Source organism: Carassius auratus, unplaced genomic scaffold (genome assembly GCF_003368295.1).
Source record: "Carassius auratus strain Wakin unplaced genomic scaffold, ASM336829v1 scaf_tig00214826, whole genome shotgun sequence".
Taxonomy (NCBI): Eukaryota; Metazoa; Chordata; class Actinopteri; order Cypriniformes; family Cyprinidae; genus Carassius; species Carassius auratus.
The window spans coordinates 60,475-81,755 of NW_020527818.1; the positions used below are offsets into that span (position 1 = coordinate 60,475).

Genomic DNA, 21,281 nt, shown 5'->3' on the forward strand with positions numbered 1-21,281 from the left:
AATCCTGTATTGTATTATAAATAATGTAAAAACATATGATACATGGAAACAGTGTTACATTTTTTTTCAATATACTTTGATAATATATATATATATATATATATATATATATATATATATATATATATGTTTCTGATTGTCACACCCCCATTGGACTGTTTGTTGTGTTTTCTCCTTCATATTTGTTTATATTTCTGTTCTCGTTGTGTCATTATTAGTTCATCATCTTCACCTGTCTGTCCCTCATTAGAGTCTTATTTAAGTTTTATTCAGTTCATTGTTTCTTAGTCCAATCTCGTCAATTTTTCCCTTGTGTGTGTATGCAGTATCCTTATTGTGGATTATTGACGATTTACCTTTACCTTCATCTTCATATTCGTGCGTTTCTCCCACACCACGCCATGACACAGATATGTTGTGTATCCTTAAAGTCAAGTGATGTCTTTGTGACATGATCTGAGGCTGGGCGGCATAGTGTATATGAAAACTGAATTTTCATGTTAGGCAAACTGAAAAGAAAATATTACTTTGCCTGCTGTATATTATTTATGGAGACGGTGTATCATAGGTATGCTATATATTCAGCTTTCTGTGGGAGAGTGCAGATAATAAAAATAGAAGGAGAGAGTAGGAAAGAGAGTGGAAGCGACAGAATAAAAGAAGCCTGTCACCTTGTCATATGCAGAGTTCACGAAGACCCACTTCTGCATCTTCTCATAAAGATATTTCCTCTCTGCCTGTTCTGTCATCATTAAAACTCCATCCTACTGAAGGACTGGAGAGGTGATGATGTGTACGTGTGGCTTCACAGCTTCCTCTGGGTGTGTGGATTCACTAGCCACTGCGACATCACTTCCTAGTTTGCATACATACACTTGTCTTTGTGTGACTATGCCTGCCTCTATCTGAGTGTGCACGTGTCCTTGCCTTTCCTCCCCATGTCCTGTTTGATTTATCCTCGATGGAGGGGTTTTAATGACTCCCTTCTGATCTGTTTGGTTGAAAAATGAGAGAAATTGCATCATTGCTTTCAATACTTGAGTAAAAGAGAGAAAAATGGGACATTGGGGCACTGTACACACTCACACACAACGTTCAGGTCCAGGCATGTGTACTTTGCTGTTGTTGAAACTCATTTACTAATGTATGTTTCATCCTTTATGCATCGGTTGAATGCGTTTTTATATCCACAGCCTTGTTAAAATTCATATGACGAGATGAAATGAGTTGCGTCTAATTCCAGACTCCTGAGTATAGATATTTAGGCTGGATACAGAAAGTGGTAATTAGTCTGAAGACCTCCTATAACTTGGCAAGAATTAGTAAGCATCAATAATGGAAATATTAAAGGGGTCATATGATGCAATTTCAAGTTTTTCTTTCTCTTTGGAGTGTTACAAGCTCTTGGTGCATAAAGAAGATCGGTAAAGTTGCAAAGACTAAAGTCACAAACCCAAAGAGATATTCTTTATAAAGGTTCACCAGGCCCTCCTAAAACAGTTAATTCTAACCCAACCCCACATTTCTATGTCATGATTTGGGAAATTTACATAACACCAACCAAATATTCACGCAAAGAAAGAAGGCATAACCTTTTATTCTCGCTGTTGCCACTGGCGCCATGTTGTGGAGACGGTGTTTCATTGTGAAAGCGAAAATACTTTGCTTGGTCTTCCAAAAGAGGATACAACTAGAAATCCGTGTTTAGTTGTATTTACAACATTGTTCCAGAACAGTTCAACTCAAATATTCAGATGTGTGCATCACATTTTATGGGTGACTGTTTCCTGATCCTGGGAGAGAAGAATACAATGTCGGCTGTTCTGACTCGAGTCAGTTTTGAGTAATGTAGAGCAGTGTAGAGAGGTGGTTCTCAATACCAGTCCTCGCCGCCCCTCTTTTCTGCACATTTTGTATCTCTTATCGCTTCAGACATTTGTTCTATTTGAACTTAAGTGCCCTACGAAGTGGACATCATAGAATATTCTGCCATGATTCCAGTTCGAAGCAAATGTATTTGTTCCATTGAAAGTGCATTGAAGTGTGCGAGACGTGAATTTAAATTGTATTTATTTACAGAGGTATGTGATGTCACACTTGTCCATGTTTGAAGACGTTGTGCAGCACAAATCAGAGAATGAATCTTATAAAGTGAGGTTATACATTTCATTACGGCTAATACATAAAATGTATTAAAAAAAATTTTTTTTTCATTTATCAGACGCTTGTATCCAAAGCTACTTACAAATGAGGACAACAGAAGCAATCAACTGTAGTATTAAAATAAATAAAAAGATGATCCAATAACGAGGGACAGATAAAATAGCCCTGTCAGCAGATCTTAAAAGTCTGGTAGATGACAAAGGGATGATAAGATCTTTAAGAAAACATGGAGCTTGATTGTTAAGAGCTTTAAAAACAAACAACAGAATCTTAAACTAAACCTTAAAATGGACTGCAAGCCAGTGAAGAGAAGCTAAAATTGGAGTGACATGGTCATATTTCTTTGCCCCAGTCAGCAGCCTTGCAGCTGCATTTTGTACCAACTGGAGGCGTGAAAGCGATGACTGAGGAAGACCTGAGTACAGAGAATTACAGTAATCTAAACGAGAAGTGATAAAAGCATGAATAACCTTCTCCAAATCCTGAAAAGACAAAAACTGTTTAAGTTTGGAGATGACCCGTAATTGGTAAAAGCTGTCCTCACGACATAATTAATTAGTTTGAACAAACATAATTCTGAATCTATGATAATGCCCAGGTTTCTAACCTGCGAGGAAACTGAGGTGAAGTGATTGCCCAGCTCCTTAATAATATCCTTTCTTATTTTTGGGGTCCAAAAACAATAATTTCTGTTTTGTTCTCATTGAGTTGGAGAAAGTTATTTGATAACCAATTTTTTTATATCAGAGACACATTAAAGCAATGGTTAAATGGAATCACCAGATTTTAGCGGGAGGTACAACTGTGTATCATCAGCATATAAATGAAAAGAGACATTGTGCTTCCTGATAATATCCTCCAAAGGGCGCATATATAAGTTAAAAAGAAGCAGCCCCAGAATAGAGCCTTGAGGTACTCCACTAGTAATTGGGGCAGATGATGAGGAAAACTTGCCTAGCTCTACAGAAAAAGACCTATCTTTGAGAAATGAGCTAAACCATTGTAAGGCTGTGCCCCTGATACCAATCAGATGTTCTAAATGGCAAATACGAACATTATGATCCACGGTATCAAAAGCAGCTGTAAGGGCTGTAGTAGGAAAGACGAGAAATAAAAAGCTATACGTATCCTTTGCCAGTGTCCCTATCCGGTGGAGTCGCACAGTAGAGACAATCTTTACACTCTTCTGTCATATGGCTGCTGCTATCACTGCTATCTTTTTTATACTCGTCTACCAAAATATTACATTTAGGCCCTGTTCACACTGCAGGCTGAAACGACCCAATTCCAGTTTTTTTGCCCCCATGAGACCTGTATCTGATCTTTTCATGACAGTCTGAACGACACAGATCCGATCTTTTCCAATGTGACCCAGGCCACTTGGGTATGTGGTCCTGAATCCTATACGTAACCAATCTTTTGAAATGCAACCTCCGTCTGAATGGCCAGGCCACATGTATCCAACCCGCACGTCATTGATATGCTACAAACGTCATAATTCTGCATTGAAGTAGGCGGGAACGAGAAGATAAAATACAACCATGGCAGACGATGCTGCTGAGACCAGTCAATGGAAGGGAAGCAAGGTCACAGATTTAATTAATATTTGGGGTGACCGCTCTTTTCAGGCCAAACTCGAGGGCTCTTATCGGAACCGGGCAGTTTAACATTTAACATTTCCAGCGAAATGGCCGAGCGTGGTTACAGACGATCCTGGCTCCAATGCCAGCGAAAATAAAAAGCCTCCGAGCCAAATACAAACATCCATGTTTAATGTTAGCTACTTCCGCAAACAACGAGTGATGTCGTTCAACGTTGAGTACTCTTCTGCGCATGCGGGTCACTTCTGGGTCATTTCACGTTCACACAGGAGATCACAAAAGGTCGCATTTAATTGGAAATGTGAACGCCTTGCAAAAAAATCACATTCTAAAAAAAAAACGGAATTGAGCATTAAGCCCTGCAGTCTGAACCTTATTCAGCACTTTTCTTATTTTCCCCACAACAAATGGCCAAGCAAGCACACACACTGACAAGATACACGATATAGAACGAGACCAAATATGATCTCAACAAGTCTCCACACAGTAAACAAAACAAGCCTGAAATTAAGGCCACGAAAAAAACAAAGTCAGAAATTCATAAATTTAAAATTAATTTTTAATTTGTGACTATAATTTAACTAAAACAAGATTCACATGATTCATAAACATGGCCACAAAATGATACATTATGGAAACAAATTCTTAATTTGTGGTGACATTATCTAGTTTTTCTTCCGCTTATCAAATGAACTTGTACTTAAAGAAACATATTCACAACATATTTCTTTTGTAATAAATGGTATTCTACATAAGATAAATTTTAAATAATCCCTATTTCATAAAAAAATATTGTTGGTCACCGTTTAGCATTGTAAGACCCAGCTGTAATCGAATCAGTTCTAACAAAAGCTTTGTTTGGCTGTTAGACTGCAAAGTAAGTGGCATGATGAAACCATAATTAACACAATATTTGACTTTTTTCTTTATTCAATCAGTCAAAAACATTATTTTAAAACACGGTTAGAATAAAAAGAAATAAAGAATAAAAGGTTATGCCTTCTTTCTTTGCGTGAATATTTGGTTGGTGTTATGTAAATTTCCCAAATCATGACATAGAAAACACGGTTGGTTTCATATTCAGATTAATGACTGATTGTTTTTTTTTGTTTTGTTTTTTTCTCCTCAGTGAATGTGGTTTTCACAACTCCACTAATTGTCTGGACAAGCAATCATCTCCTCTCCGTCAGGTAAGCGAGCAAACACTCTCCTCAAGTGAGCTGTGGTCTCTCCATCTCTGTGCAGTTGAGTGTAACTCTTTCATCCTCCTAAACACTGTCAGTCAAACTCCTGCAAAGTTTCCAAACAGGAACCATCAGAAAGACTCTCACACACTTACAGTATTGCTAACCACACAGACACTCTGCTGTCTAGTACAGTCTCTAATGACTTGTAAGGCAGCTGTGGGGCATCTGAGCTCTGCTTTTCTTGCTCATTGATGTCTTCATGCTGTTGCCTGGATACTGGGGCCATAGAGGTGGCCTTGACCAAGAGGGAAATGAAATGACCAGTACTTATGTCTATCAGGAGACAAGCTCCAAAGCCTCCAGGGGTCCAATCTGACGAGTGTAAACAACTTTCTCATAAACATGTAAAAACATTTCCTCCCCACAAAACCTTCCTCTACTTCTAAGTGACTGAACTAGGCACAAAAAAATAGTCTATAGCAGAATCCAGACCATGATAATCGTTGCTTTGAACAGAAGTGGTTGTATTGGTTGAAAAGGACGAAGTGTGTTTGTGCTTAGTATGTAGTGAAGTACTCCACTCCTCTATTGCACATTTACTGCAGTATTAAGAGGATGCTCCTCATGTCAACATTAGTTTTGTCTTGGTAGGTACATAAATCAGAGTGGTACTCCATACTGTACATCCCTCCCCTCCATATGGTGCACCATCCCACTTAATGCTGCCTGCCAAACAACGTTGGGGGGTGGATTAACAGCACCGTACATTAGACTATAGGTCAAGTTAATCAAGTCTGTAAATTAACAAATTAAATGCAATCAAATGCTCCAGCTACTTATTTATTGTGTACAGTTATGGTGCTTTCTTTGTTAAGCTCAAGCAACTCTTTGAAGTTGCTTTAGTAAAGTAATGCATTACTTTGAAATTTACAAGAAAATATATGAGTTACTTTTTAAATCGCAAGTTACTTTAAAATAAGCATGCCCAGTCCAGGTGACAAAAACTAACACAAAAGTAACACAATTCATTGCTTTTGATAAAAAGTAACTAAGTAACACAATTAGTTACTTTTTTAAGGAGTAACGCAATATTGCAATGCATTACTTTTAAAACTAACTTTCCCTAACACTGGTAATAGTGACACTGTATATTCACACACACAGCACACACACAAAACAAGAATGCATTTCTTGTAAAGCAAACCATGTCGTCATGTAGAAGAAGGTCAAAACTGTGATTTTGAGGAGTTGAACAAATATTAGGCACAATGTTAGAGGTGAGAGACAATGAAACCTGATCCTACAGGTTCACTTTCTCACGTGGACATTTTCGGTCTCTTTTGGTGCAGTTTAATTACTTTTATTATTATTATTATGCTATATGCTTCTGAAAGCTGATGCTAGTTAAACTTTAGCAAATATACACATACTGTATATAAAATTTACCGATAGTCTTTCTGTTCTGGGATAATGGAAGAGAAATATTAAAATGATGATTTGATCTGCACTATATAGAATTTGTCCAATCAGATTCCCTATACAATGACAACGTTTCGCCCTATAATGCATTTTAATTGTATTTTTTATTTTTTTAATGGGTCACCCTTTTGTTCTAATGCAGAGAATCCAATTATGTCAGGTGAAAAGTGTTTAAGCTACTGTACTTTCTGTATTATTCCTCACTTTCTCTCCTGTTACATATATATCTATGACTGTGAGAAACTTAAACTCTCACCAAAGTTGCCCTAAGAGTGAATCAGTGTGAATAGAAAGGTGAGAAGGACAATAATTATTTTTAGACCAAATTTATAAGCATTGTGTAGGTTGGTCATCTGGTGATATTATAGAGTAGGATGTTGGAGGAGGTCTGTGAAGCATTTTGGCCATATATCACACAATAAATTCAACAGAAAGCATTTGGAAAATGCAGTGTAAACCAGTAAGGTGGTTTATTTAATACTGTAGTCCTCAGATATGAATGGAAATGACTTCTGAACTACAGGACAGCCCTTGCAGTGTGTCATTTCAGCACAGCTAATACACCTCAACATCTTCCCTTGAAAATAACCCCAGATGTGGGCTTGTGCACATAACTGGCTAAACCCTAATTCAGACAGGAACCACTTTGGCAAGTTTACTTGAGTTTATTGAACACAATTTATCTTTGGCGGTATGGTTCCTTATGGGGGTTCTTGCTCCCAGAATAATTGAACATACAAGAGCTTTAACATTAACCCCTGGAACCATGAATTTAGAAATACACAATAATTAAGACTTTTAATAGTCTTTTAAGTCTTTAAAGCAAACGGTGATAATCATGTAGATGTGGCAGTGGTACGTCTATCCTGTAGCCTGGTTATGAAGATGGGTGTCTCTCCGCAAAGAGGTCCATGCCAGCTAAGATTTTTGGAAGCCTTAGTGATCTGAAACAAACAAGACAACAGCCAGAAGGTGCGCAGTAATGTGCTCATGCATATAATGGGGAGGGAGGGAGGGTTGCGAGTTGTTGAGCATACTTACCGAGCAGTAGTGACATGTATATATATGTCCCGTGTCTAATAGGAGAGATGTGCTGATTGGAGCGATTTGACAGCTGTTCACTGCCTTGCCTCCGTGGCCTGACTGAACTGACGCTGCGCTCGATTTACCATAATTACATGTATGAGCAACAGTTGCAGTTCAGTTGCACAACAAGCAGTGTAAATGGGCAGGAAAATATAGGCTATTTGTTTTAATTTCTTGAATAGATGGCTGAACAAATCGTATCCTCTAGTATTAGAATAAAAGCCATTATTCAGCCATTAGTCTAAATGAGGCTCTATGCAAGCCTTGGCAAAATATGGAGGGATCTTTTCAACAAGACGCCCAGTCAGATTGCTTTGAGGGAACCCATTCAAAATGTCAGTTTTCCCAGAAGGCAAGCCATCTGTTCATTCAGAAATTACAACGCTATCTCACGACCAATTTGTACGTATTTTACGAGGTGGCTTATTCGTACGAATTTGTACGACCTCCCTCATACAATTTTATACGATTTGTCTAAACCCCAGTGACGGTTAGGTTTAGGGGCGGGGTTAGGTGTAGCTCATTCGTACAAATTCATACGAATTGTGCAACTCGGAAAATACGTACGATTTGGCAAAAATTATATGAATTTTTATGAGTTTGGTCGTACGAATTTGTATGAATAAGCCACCTCATGAAAAACTTACGAATTGCCGTGAGATCGTGTTGGATATTAGCGTAACCATCATCTCTATATCTTATATGAAGCAGAGAGGATAGATAAAGAAGAAGGGGAAAAGTGTTTAACCAAAAATCTCTCCATCCGTTTGCTCATAACCAGCCTCCCACTCTGCCTTAATAAACTTCTGACCATCTGTTACTATTGATTCTTTATTAAAACAACATCCCCTATACAGTTAATTGAGTGTGAATAATCGGAATAATCCAATGTGGAGACTTTTTGTGGTTTAATTGATTAATGCACGGCACACTGCACTCACCTACGGTAATCCCCATCGGATCTCTGCGACCGTTATAAATATACATTTCATATTCTCTTTCATAGTTTATGAAAGCCAGCGGGAGGCCGGCCGGATGCCACATGGGCCATCCTGAAACACAGGTTATGAAAATCAGAAAGACAGGATGTTTTACAAAGAAGAGAAAACAGACATCTGCAAATGAATTCAGTGCTTTGGAATTGCATTTGGTCTGGATTTAGTGGATATTCTGAAATCCTTTTCCATTTAAAACAAGTTTCACAGTGTAATGGGGTTTGTTGTGCATTTTGAGTGTTTCTGGATTGTTGTCAAGTGTTTGTCCTCCAAAAAAGTTGGCGAAAGAAATGGAGGTGAAAGGAAGGTAAAAAGTAGAAGTGGTAGGAAGTCACTAGAATGACAGGAAGAGCTTGGGCACACCCTGGTAAAGACATTCGTCAAAAGATTTAACGCTGATCTTTTTTTATTCCTACCATTGTTTTCTTAATGCATCAAAAGTCAAGTTTGGATCTTGACCTTCCCTTAAAACCACAGGGAAATGGAAACAATAGCCTGGCTTTAAAAAAAATATATATATATTGTTTAGTGGGGGAAAACCAACAAATCCAGGTGGACTTCTATATAAAGCTGCTTGTTCTCTGACACATTTCCACTTCAGAGTAAAATAAAACTTTTTCTGGTAATTGTGACTTAAAGGTCCCCTGAAACAAACAGCGTTATTATATGTGATGACGTAATTTCAACTGAAACAGGAAGAGAGGGCAGGACATAGCAAGCAGAAGGGCATAGGGCATTTTGATTTACCCACTGCCCTATAAGAAAGATTAAACGCTATAAACAAACGCTATATCCTACCTGTGGAGTCTCTAACAACGTCAGCCATGGGAAAACAGCACTTGATCTCCTACATGCCATACGAGGGACCAGACACACAAATTTCCCGCATGCGGAACCGGAAAACAAGGAAGTTCCGTGACGTGATTCATTACAAAGCAGGTATATATGCTCTGCCTTTAGCTGTGATAGGCTCAATACATTTTACCTGAAGCAACCAATAGTAGCCCGAAACCAAACATCTATACTGTCACATATATAAAAGAAAACGGGAGGTTTGTATCTTGGCTGTTTAGACATGAATTAGATGAGCTTTATTAAAGATTTACAGAAGATCTGCATTAGTGCATTAATGCTAAATTTCTCTTTTCAAAATTGTGTCTTGTTTATTCCACGTTTATATTTCTGATGTTTTTGTCTACATTTACCTGTTGACAGGTTGAACGGCCTGTCTCCAACCTTTCAATGCATCTGATCCTCCACCGCCCCTGCTGATAAAATATAGACCGAGAGCTAGAAAGAGAGTCATTGATTTTGTCACTTAACTCATTTTCAATGATTTGTCAGAGGGAGACACTAAGCTTTGTCAATAAAAGGCCACACACTGTTGCAGAAATGCCACCGTGGCGACATTCCAGAAGATTACTGTGAATCTGTCCCTGCAGAAATGCATTATGGATCAGCCACGTGAGGCTTATTCCTTCTCAAGTGTCTCCGGTGTTTTGGCAGTTATTAGTTTAACTACATTTCTCAGTAGTGAGGTGAGATTGTTGCTGTTCTTGATATGTATTCAGAATCAGGGCAGTGTTATTAAACATAACATTATATTTTCTTTGACGATATTATAGCGATCAAGCTAGTGTCTAGCAGTTCACTGTTAGCAGTTCAGAATAAGAGTCCATGATTTTTGATTTGAATCAATTCTGAATGGTCTGAATCTATTTACTGAAATAAAGTGGTTTCTGAACTGGCAGAAAAGTACATTTCTATATTGGTTCTCAATAGTTTATCAGTAGCTCAAAAGTAGATTATCATACAAAACTGAATTTTAAATTTCGTGCTCTGGGCAAATTAATAACTGCACAACACATTTGGAACGGTTCAAATCATGACATTGAAATTATATATAATAGATGTTTTGTTACGTTTGCTACATTATTGCATATAGCTTAACCAAATCTCTCCATCCCTATGCAAATTCTTTTAAGCTGAATATTGTTTTTTCCCCACTAGTATATATATAAAAATGGTGTTGAAATTCTGAAGTATAAATACTGTAGATGTAGTATTTTCGGAAAAACTTCAGATTAGGGAACACTATTCATTATTCACTATCTCTTAGTTAATAGTGAATATGTAGAGTATAATGAAAGATGACGGAAGGACTTGAGGACACATAGTCAATCCCAAACCCTGTGTTTGTCTGTCTGTTTGTTTGTTTGTTTATTTTGTGCCTTGTCTTATGTGGTAACAAGACAAAGTGATAAAAAGAGAAATAAAGAGTGAGGAAACCAAGGCAGGAAAAGTTAGAGAAGGCAACATGAGCAGAATATGCTCTCTGTTGTTGTCAAGGTACTAAATATAAGCCTTTCAAGTGTCTGTGAGTACGTGGGTGTGCATGAGTGTATGTGTGCTCGCAGGCAAAAATCTCCCACAAAACCCTTCTTTCTCTCTCCTGCTGATAACATGATTGTTTAATAGATTTGAGTAGCAATAAAGGGGCTTGATTTTGGGCTAATGAACTAGCAAGGAACTTCAGTTAAGTGCCTGTAATCTGCTGTTGCATGAATCGCTAACCTCTTCAGAGGAGAGATTGCACAGATAGGTGTGTGCTGCTGTAACGGGTTGTTGATATGCTGAATTTAGCAGCAGTGTGTGTGGGAGTTGGACTAATATTTAAAATGCAAGGTTAATGTGTCCATAAATCAATTGTTGTTTACATTTCATTCATAAATGTGTACTACCTTAACTTCATTTCACAGAAAATACAAACAGAAGAAAAGGGGTGGAGCTACGTAAGGTCTACACACATGTGGCAATGGGTCTGATTGAAACACTGTACAGAGTGATAAAACAACTCTTATTCCAGTTAAAACAGGACTTAATCTAGGCACTGCTGTCTCTGTGCATTTCCACTAAAACATGCTAGATTTCCGTGAAACGAGTGTCTCATGTAAAACGCACACACCATTGTGCTCCAGGATTGTAGCAAATGATTAACATGAAGATGCATGCTTATATCACCACAGCATAAGTCACATTGTTCACAGCTGATCATTTTTAAGTGCTGCCCGTTTGTTCCGAGGCAGTAGGAGGGCTTTGGACACCGTGTGTGATGAAGAAACATAGATGGAACATAGTTTGCGTTTGTTGTACTGTATAATTCTGCACAGTTTCCATAATAGAATACTAGTGAGTATTTAAAATAGTGTGCAGTATGCATCAATGAATGAACCGCATGAAAACATTACATTTAGTAGCATGCAACTTTTTCAAAATTGGGGGAATTTTTTAATTGTATTAAAATTTTTGTTCTGTTTTCTTACCATATAGTCTAACCAAATACACTACCTTTTTGACAGTAGACATTTATAATGATACAAGATATTTCTATTTCAAATAAATGCTGTTCTTTTGTACTTTCTATTTACTAAGAAATCCTGAAAATAATAATAATAATAATAATTATCATGGTTTCCACAAAAATAAAGTAGCACAGCTATTTTTAACATCGAAAATAATGTTTTTGAGGATCAAATCAGCTTATCAGAATGATTTCTGAAAGATCATGTGACACTGAAGACTGGAGTTATGATGCTGAAAATACAGCTTTGCATCACAGGAATAAATTAAAATATTTATTTTATTTTAGTTATTTCAAATTGCAATACTATTTCATAATATTTCTGTTTTTACTGGATTTTAATTTAATATAATATAATAAAAGACAACAGTAAGACTGGAAGAGTCCAGTTGCTTGCTTCCAGATTGTGATATAATTACACAATCAGTCCTGCCATGGTGAGGCATTATTTTTTGGGCAGTAGCTACGTGATCCTTTAGTTGGTGTGTGTGTGTGTGTGTGTGTGTGTGTGTGTGTGTGTGTGTGTGTGTGTGTGTGTGTGTGTGTGTGTGTGTGTGTGTGTGTGTGCGTGTGTTTGTGTGTGTGTGTGTATGTGTGTGTGTGCGTGTGTGTGTGTGTGTGTGTGTGTGTGTGTGTGTGTGTGTGTGTGTGTGTGTGTTTATAAGCAGACTGTAGCCAGATCGTTCTAAATTGGACTTACTCTCAGAGGCACACTAAACACACACATAATCTTTTTTGAACACATGGTATACCCGGACACACTCTGAGCTATTAAAAGCAGGCCATTATTATGGCATGGGCTTTTGTATTTGAATTGAGTCATTAACTCTTCCTTTTAAAATTCAGAAGAGAAAATAAATGACAGTGTAAAAATAAATCTAGATAAATATCTTGAAATATGAGATCATATAGTGTGTTAATGAGCAAAAAGTGTGGCAGGAATGTGAGGGGGTGTACCTGTGCTTACATTGTGCTGTGATTGGCTGATTGCTCTGTCAGATGTACTGTCCTCAGGAGTCAGGAGTCCACCACATGCCACGGCTCTTAAAGTCATCCTGGGAAGTGTTTGTATACAGTCAGTGTGTTATGTCTGTGTATATGTTGTGTTCAATACCTTATTCCTTTAAGTGTAGTAGAGTTTGGCAGGCCTCCCTCGAGGTTGATTGTGTTCTTGCATGCCTGAGTGACCCTGCAGTCACACACACGCTCACACAATCACCTCTCGTCCACTCCTGTGTGTCAGCTCTGCTCTGTTTCCCCGTCCTTCCTGACACACACCCACAACATTTACAATACTGTGACATAATCACACAAATTACACAGTTTGATGGTTGGTATAAGTATTATTATTTTTTGTATGTAATTTTGATCTGTGCCTTTTTCTTGTTCCCACAATGAGCTATTTTCCTATTTTGTTTTATTGTTCCTTTGGGGACATTTTCAGAAATACAGGGGAAATATCTGTGATCATTTGAGGGAAAACTAAACCTGCCCAAACACACAGAATTAAGTACTGTGATTTGTATTTGTTTTGTATGGTTTTAGTTGCTGTTTAAAGGTTTTTTTTGTTTTTTTTGGATGGTTTTGCATTGTTGTTTATTGCTTTTCCTTTGTTTTTGTTTTGTCTTGTTCATTTGCATGAATTTGTTTGGTGTTTTTTGTTGTTTGGAGATTTTTGTTTGTTTTGTCTCGTGTGGTTTGTGTTTCAGTGGTTTGTTTGTTTTGGTTTGTTTTTATATAGTTCTATTATGTGACTTTTTTCTTGCACCCCCAAAGAGGTTTAGTCAGTTTTTTATTATTCCTCTGAGGACATTTTCTGAAATATGAAGAAATTTCTTAACGGTGAAAACAAACCTGCTCTCACACACATATTTAAGGATGTTTACAGAGTGTGTGAGTTTGTCACTGGCACACAGGACTTTAAAGTTACTGAGCGAACCAACTGAACTGATCTCAGAGCTGTGCAAAATCTGAGTTCTGTCTGTGTTTGTGCTGGACAGCTGCTCTGAGAGCAGTATGTGTTTTCCTGGGAACATTTTTAGACTCGACCGGATAAAAGGATCTGGCCAGTTCTGATGGTTCTTTGATGTCTGCCTTTGTTCTGCCCGCTATGTGTGTGTGTGTGTGTGTGTGTGTGTATTTGATGTCGAACTGTATGTGTGTGAGCCTCTTACTGCACAGAGGTAGAAAGAGGTAGAAGCATCAGATTAGAAAAGTGTGTACTGTTTTTTTTGTGTGAGTAGTGTGTGTTTGTGTAGGCTAGTTTGAAATTGATCTGGGGTCTTCATTTTTCTTCCAAGGGCATGGCCGTGATGTCGGAAAATTGAGCCAATTTCAAAGTGGAATAGTATGAAAAGGGATCTGATTGATTTTTTTAGGCTTACGCCAATATCATTTTTATTTTAGGTCTTTTTGCTGCTTTTCTTCATAGCGTTGTGTAGAGAGAACAGGAAATGATGAAAGAGGATAAGAGAATGAGATCAGGAAGCTGCTCATATGAGTACTTAATGTGTCAGAGCATGAAAATATCAAGAAAATACTTTATACTTAATGGCCATTCAAACCTGTTACTGAAAAGGTAACAGAGTGGAAGAATAGAAAAAAAATATTTATTCATTCACAATCATGACACTTGGGCCAAGAAAAAAAAAATCTGAAATTAAATGATTACCAAGATTATTATAATTTTTTAAATCTTTTTAAATACAGTTACCAAGATCATGCGTACTCTTAATCAGATTATGTTTATAACATAATATCTTTATGCAAATTGTTTTACTGAATAATTAGAATAATAAGTTTAACATAATGATTATCTAGTTATGAAAAAATGTCACAAAATGCAAAGACAGTTCTGCCTTTTTAGAAAATCCACAAAAGCTTTTTATTAAGAGACATACTTAAACCATGTATTCATTTTAGTAGAAGTAAAAATTTAGGTAGGGGTAGATTTGGAAAGCAATATTTAAAAAATAATTGTTTAAAGATACAATTTTAATTGAATTTGTATTACAGTATATAAGTGGAAAGTCATGGGTTCTCAGATAAAAATGTTTACTGACATCTGGCCATGAAGCAAGTCTGTTCTCATCCTCAATAACCTCTTGCAGCAGTATTACTTTCAAAGTTGACTCATGAAATAAGTTTGCTTGGGAATTCTGGATCATTCTGTATCAGTATTCAGTCGATACACACAGGGTTGAGTTGGCTCCACCCTGTACATTTCCGCAGAAATCTCCGTCATCAGAGAGCAAATATCTGTTGCTTTGAGCTCTCAGAGTTTAATCAGACTCATCTCAAGTGAGCTGCAGTGATGCTGCGGCTGTCCTGCACGACTCACTGCACAGGCTACAGGGGAAGCTGGGGGTGTGTGTGTGTGTGTGTGTGAAGAGGAGATTGATGAGTTAGATGCTTAGGAACAAGCACAGCCAACACATCAAAAGTTGATTTGACAACAGCTGCACAGAAATTATTTATGTCCGTATTTATTTATTTTTCATGTGACTCAACAGACTTGAGTTTAATATGAATATATTTACATTTAATATTACATTTACATTTATGCATTTAGCAGACGCTTTTATCCAAAGCGACTTTACAGTGCATTCAGGTTATACTTTTTATTTTTATAAAAAATTTTATCAGTACTTAATTAAATTAATACTTTTCAGCAAGGATGTATTAAATTGAACTAAAGTGAAACATTACTAACAAATTAATAATATAGAAAGAATATAATTTATAAAGTGTAGGCGACTATCACAATCCCTGTCTGTGTTTCTTGTGTCTCTGTTCATGGACTCTTAGTTTGCAGCTCTGTCTTCAATAGGCACGTTTCCATTACCCTTCAAACTGCGCAAACTGAAATTGAGAATTGAAAATACGCCTAATGAAAATGGCAATATATCGAGAGAATGAGTTGGTTTTTCAGGCAGTATGAAAAAGGAATGATTCACAAAACTTTAATGGATTTTTTTTTCTTCGCATTTACAGGTCACAATGCATATGTAAATATTAAATGTTAAAAGTAATGTGAACATTCTTCATTGTACTGTAACCTCCAAGAAACACTTCATACAGTACGTGGCCACTCTCCAGTATAAGGGGCTTTCCCTCGCATTAATGCTTAGACAATTTCCACAGCACGTGTCTGCGGTGCAGTGTGGCTCAGATACAAACACTGAAGCTAATTGTGGCCACTCTAATCAATGCTTGTGTTTATTCCAGCCGCACCACACACGTTTCTGAAGTGGCTCTCTGTGCTGCTTTTGTAAAGATACACGCATAAGCTTCCTTTGAATAGATATAGCCAAAATCCGTCAAAATCAGTTGCCACGACTTATTGCGAGAGGCAAAAGGTTATGTTTTAGTCACAAAATATTTGTTAATGGAATCCTACTTCGCAATACGTTTTTATCGACATTTATAAAATATTGCCATAGTTTCTGTAATGGAAATTTGCCTGTTGTTGCTTTGTTCCCCTTATGTTTGCCAGCTGCTCTGTCCCTTGTTTGTTGCCATGGACACTCATTGGACCACACCCATCTGCGTGTTAGTTTCCATAGTTACTCGTTAGTTGATTGGTTCAGCTCAGTATATATACCCCTGTGTTTCAGTACTTGTTTGTTAGTCATTGTTTCCTGTTGTTGCTCTCATCTTGGATCTCGGGTCTTTTTTAGAGGTGGGCATAGATAAAAATTTTTTAATCTAGATTAATCTCACTGTAATCTTGGAATGAATCTAGATTAATCTAGATTAAAATGGCTCATTTGAATTCTGCCAAAGGCATTCAGAATATGTGTGCTACCCAAATAAAATAATGACTAAAAGTAACGTTAAGTCTTTGAGATTTAGACATTAGACCAGTGGCTCATCTCCTCATCTCCTGTTTCCAAAATGCATCACAAAGTGCTTGAGAAAGCTGTAAACTAATTCCACATTGCACAAGGTGCAAACAACCTTACGCCTGTTTCACACATACTATGTCTGCAGTGGGTATGCGTTTCGTATTTTTTTACGATTCCAGCATTCACGCGATTGCGGTCCGTCAGTGCGTTCCAGGAGCGTCTGCAGCAGTCCAGCGATCGTTCGCGTACTGAGTAGCGGACTGCAAACGCATCCTGTGTGAAAGCACAATGAGTATGAGTCCGTGCTGCTTCTGCACCACACACGTAATGCACACGGACTGCATACGCACTGCAGACGAATTATGTGTGAAACAGGCATGCGTCTTGACGAGGTTTCCATTGTGAAGCTTCTTAAATAATAATAATTCCCTGAAGCAAACCCGGTGGCTTCAGCTGCATCCATGTTAGCACGTCACGTTTGATGTGGTAATTTCACAGTAGGCATACACAGGTTTAAAGGCTCGCTCTCGCCCCCTACAGTGCAATTTGGTTAGGCATACATCCGCCCCAACATTAACGTTAACGCCGATAACGGCCCACCACTAGTTCTTTTATAGTACAGAATGTACATAATTTAAAAAGGAAAGAGTCATAATGACTTGTTTCCAAAATTGATGAGCAACCTAAATATTGAAATTAGAAAGAAAATCGAGAATACTCCACAGATAGAACTTGAATTAACAGATAGAACTTGAATCAATCTGAACCTGTAACTTTCCATTAATGCAGTTCAGTGAAGGTCAGCGTTACAGTGCTCAGATCATGGCTCGGGTGAGAGGGGACAGACATCTGTGTTTCACATTGTGCCCTGCTATATGCGCTGACACGCTCTCTGTTCCTCTCTGGGACTTTGTAATGAAAGTAATAACACTTTCCCAGACACACAGACAGACTGTTGGGAGAAAGGGCTAACTCAGCGTGGCCCCTGAGATGTCTTTCTCCTGCTCCTAGACCTTTGAGCTGATGTGACGATGGCCCAGGGCGCCCAGTCTTTCTTCTCTGTCCTTCTCTCTCACACACACTAGGATTGAGCCAAGACTGACTAAATGGATGGAGATAAGAAACGAAATAAAGATAGATACGAGAACTGGGAACACAGAGAAAGGAGTGGAAATGGATTTGAGGAACCTCTTTAGCTCCTGAATGAATATATAATTGATTTTGTGCAGTGACATTTTACAGACATATTAGTTTTATGTCTGCTTTGACCTTATTGTCAAGCCTGATCTGAAGACAGTAATGGCCAGTGTTTCTAGGTTTGATTTTACTAGGGGTGAATAAATGCACAGACTTCAAATGAGAGTCGAAAAATACTTGATAAAAGTTGACACTTTTAGGACAAAGGTTCTCCAGAGAGGAGGCGCAGACACCTTTATGGCACTCTCTTTTGCAAGCGAATAATGTCCAATTTCATATCATATAAAATAACTTATATTTTATTTTAAGAACATGAAGCCCGTTTTAGTACCTTGCCATTTTTTTCATTGTGCCATTATTTTCACGACGGTTAAGCACCTTCTGGAATACACCACCGGAATACATGCTGTATAAATATTGTTGAATTAAAATTCAATGTGTGAGGTTCAGGACAATAAAATAAGTAATAAAGTCTGCATTCTATGATATGTTTCCTCCAAGGCCGTGCCTGCTGTCAGTTTTTAACAGATCAAATCCTGCCCATAGAAGGCAGTGACCTTAAATCGAATTCATGATGACAGTGGGAAAACATTTCAGGTGCACTTTCCCTGATGCAATATATTAGCTGACAGAGCTCTGATTGAATGCAAACATAGGTTTAGAATTAGGGTTTCGTTTATGTGATATTTCACAGAAATGTATGTGTGTAATCGTTTAGTATTTGGGGGATGTTGGCCCTTCAGAGCTGCTAAAGCAAAATATGAGAATTCCTCAGAGGAAAGTGGTTTGGCTCAACAGAAGCAGAGCAGATGCTGTGTTTCACCAGGTCTAGATTGCCTCCAAAACCATTCCTAATTTAAAAAAAATCCCAACCAGCTTCTTAGCATCAAGAGCCATCAGACATGCTATAAATGAGATTCATGACATCAGATAATTTTTAGTGACATCAAGATAAATAGTGAGTTTCCACCTTGCTCAGTTCTGTCAATATTGTTACATAATGTGTAACAATGTGCTTCAATGTTATTTTAAAGGGTAGCTTTTATTTGATTTTTTTTATTATTATTGTTTTGACAGCAAGTCTTCTTGTAACTTTGGTCACACTTTTCTTTTAGGGTCCAATTCTCACTATTAACTAACCATTAACTATGACTTTTGCCTCAATTAACTCCTTGTTTGCTGCTTATTAATGGTTTATAAGGTAGTTGTTAAGTTTAGGGTATTGGATAGGATTATGGATGTCATGCATTATATGTACTTTATAAGCACTAATAAACAGCCAATATGTTAATAATAGACATGCTAATAAGCAACTAGTTTTTAGTGTGAATTGGACCCTATACTAAAGTGTTACCGTAACTTTTAAAGGTGCTAAATCATTTTAATATAATTATTATTATTTATTATTACAAATTTAAATTAGAATTTAAAAATAATTTTATACTTTTAATCAGCAAGGACACATTCAGTTGATCAAAATTGGCCGTGAATATTGCTGTTTTATTAAACTTATTATTTTCACTTCGGCAGCAAATCAGCATATTATGATGATTTCTGAAGGATCATGATGATCATGACACTGATGACTGGAGGAACGATGCTGAAAATTCAGCTTTACCTCACTGGAATACATTTAAATTGTACAAATATTGCACAAAATTACATTTTTACTGTGTTTTTGATCATATAAATGAGCCATGGTGAATTCCATTCTTTCCAAGCATAGCGTGTTTGTTCCAGGCAGCTTCTCCAGCGCTGATGGGTTGTTAGTAATAACTAAACACAATGACTCGAAAAAGCATTGTTAGTCTGAGTGTGTTCGTGTGTATCATATTCATAATGTGTGTAATTTGGCAGCTGAGGAGGTGCCGCGGGGAGGTGAGAGGGGAGGGAAATGAATGAATGTGCTCCGCGTCGGGAGTTTCATCCATAAGCTTCCCAAAGCACCGAAACAGACGTGATTTAGCACCTTTTACCTTCGCCTCTCTCCCCACCAAAGGCCACTGCATTCATCCTACTGTCAGCGGCCTGCTTCATCAGCACTATCCACTGTGTGTGTGTGTATGATTCCATAGTGAAGGATATTAGCAAGTAAAGTGCAACAGTGTGTTAGGTGTAGTGACAGCTTAATAACAGAAGGAAGAATAGCTGAAATGTGTGTGTAGCCTATGGATAAAAAAAGATTTTCCAGAATAGCTCAGAGGCTAATAGGGTGTCTGCCTCATCAGCGTACACCCTGTAACAGTCTGTTGATGGTTTAGAAATAGAATGAATGAAAAGGATAGAAAATCGGACATGAAATCACTTTTTAGTGTCTCTGCATGAAGTGTGTGTTTCAGGACGAGTGGAGATTGTTGGAGAAGCCAGTTTTACACTGGAGCTTGTCGAGATACAAGCTAATCATAATTTCAAGTTGCGAAGCTATGCTACAAGCTGATGAATAATAAAAAGTAGCTAACTTTTTTTAAGCTACTACTGTATATCCAGTGTCACAAGCAAAAAGCAGGGATGGTGGAAAACAGTAAGAACAGTAGAAACAGTAGATTGTTACTTGTGTTTCGTTACACTGGTGTAGAGGATAGTGGGTTTGTTTTTATGAGAAAGAAATAGATGGATAAAAAATGGAGACAGAGAAAGCACGGCTGTGGGTGAAGAGAGGGGAGCAGGTGGGTTTTTTCATTGCGTTATTTCAGTTCGACGGTATGTCTCTCTCTCTCTCTCTCTCAATCTCTCTTATGAGGTCACGGCATACAGCTATTCAAGAGCATTAAATTTTACAGTGGTTTGCAGGGAACATGTGGTTTTTGTAAGAACATGTTCAAATCACAGCAGAGATGATATGCTTTTCATTTTTAGAAAGCAAATACACCTTTAAGAAAAAGATGAATGTACACTTTAGGGTCCTTTTTAACATAGATGTACTGAATGGGTTGCAGGACACTTTATTTCGCATTATTTACAATTAAATCCAAATGAGTTATAGTTAGATTAAATGCAATTAGCATAATTTTAGAGTGCTTGTTTGACCCTGTTAAGTAAAGTAAATCTTGTGTATGATTTCATAATGACTTCTGTTGTCTTTGAAATGGTGTAGTGCTGAATGTACTTATAAGCATTTATGGTAAACTAAAATATAATGTAATTTCTATTGAAACTTTTATATCATGCATTTAGATATATTTGTAATTAAAATTATTAACTTTTAACTTTAAATGAAATGTTAGATTCACACTACGGATACAATTATAATATAGTACTTTGCATGTTAATTAATTATTTAAATGTGGCGAGTGGGGCGGGGCCGAGAGGCGTGGGAACGAGGAGTGAGGCCAGGTGTAGTGATTGGAGATGAGCTACACCTGAGC

At 37.5% G+C, this 21,281-nt stretch overlaps 1 protein-coding gene across 4 annotated transcripts in view; it reads left to right on the forward strand.

Moving 5' to 3' along the window:
• Positions 1-21,281, forward strand: part of LOC113093007 (extracellular sulfatase Sulf-2-like) — a 134,051-nt gene that overhangs the window by 53,516 nt on the left and 59,254 nt on the right. For all 4 annotated transcript variants that reach the window (XM_026258834.1, XM_026258837.1, XM_026258838.1 and 1 more), the window contains exon 3: positions 4,894-4,954. The gene's annotated coding sequence lies outside the window, so the exon portion shown is untranslated. The remainder of the gene's footprint in view (positions 1-4,893; positions 4,955-21,281) is intronic.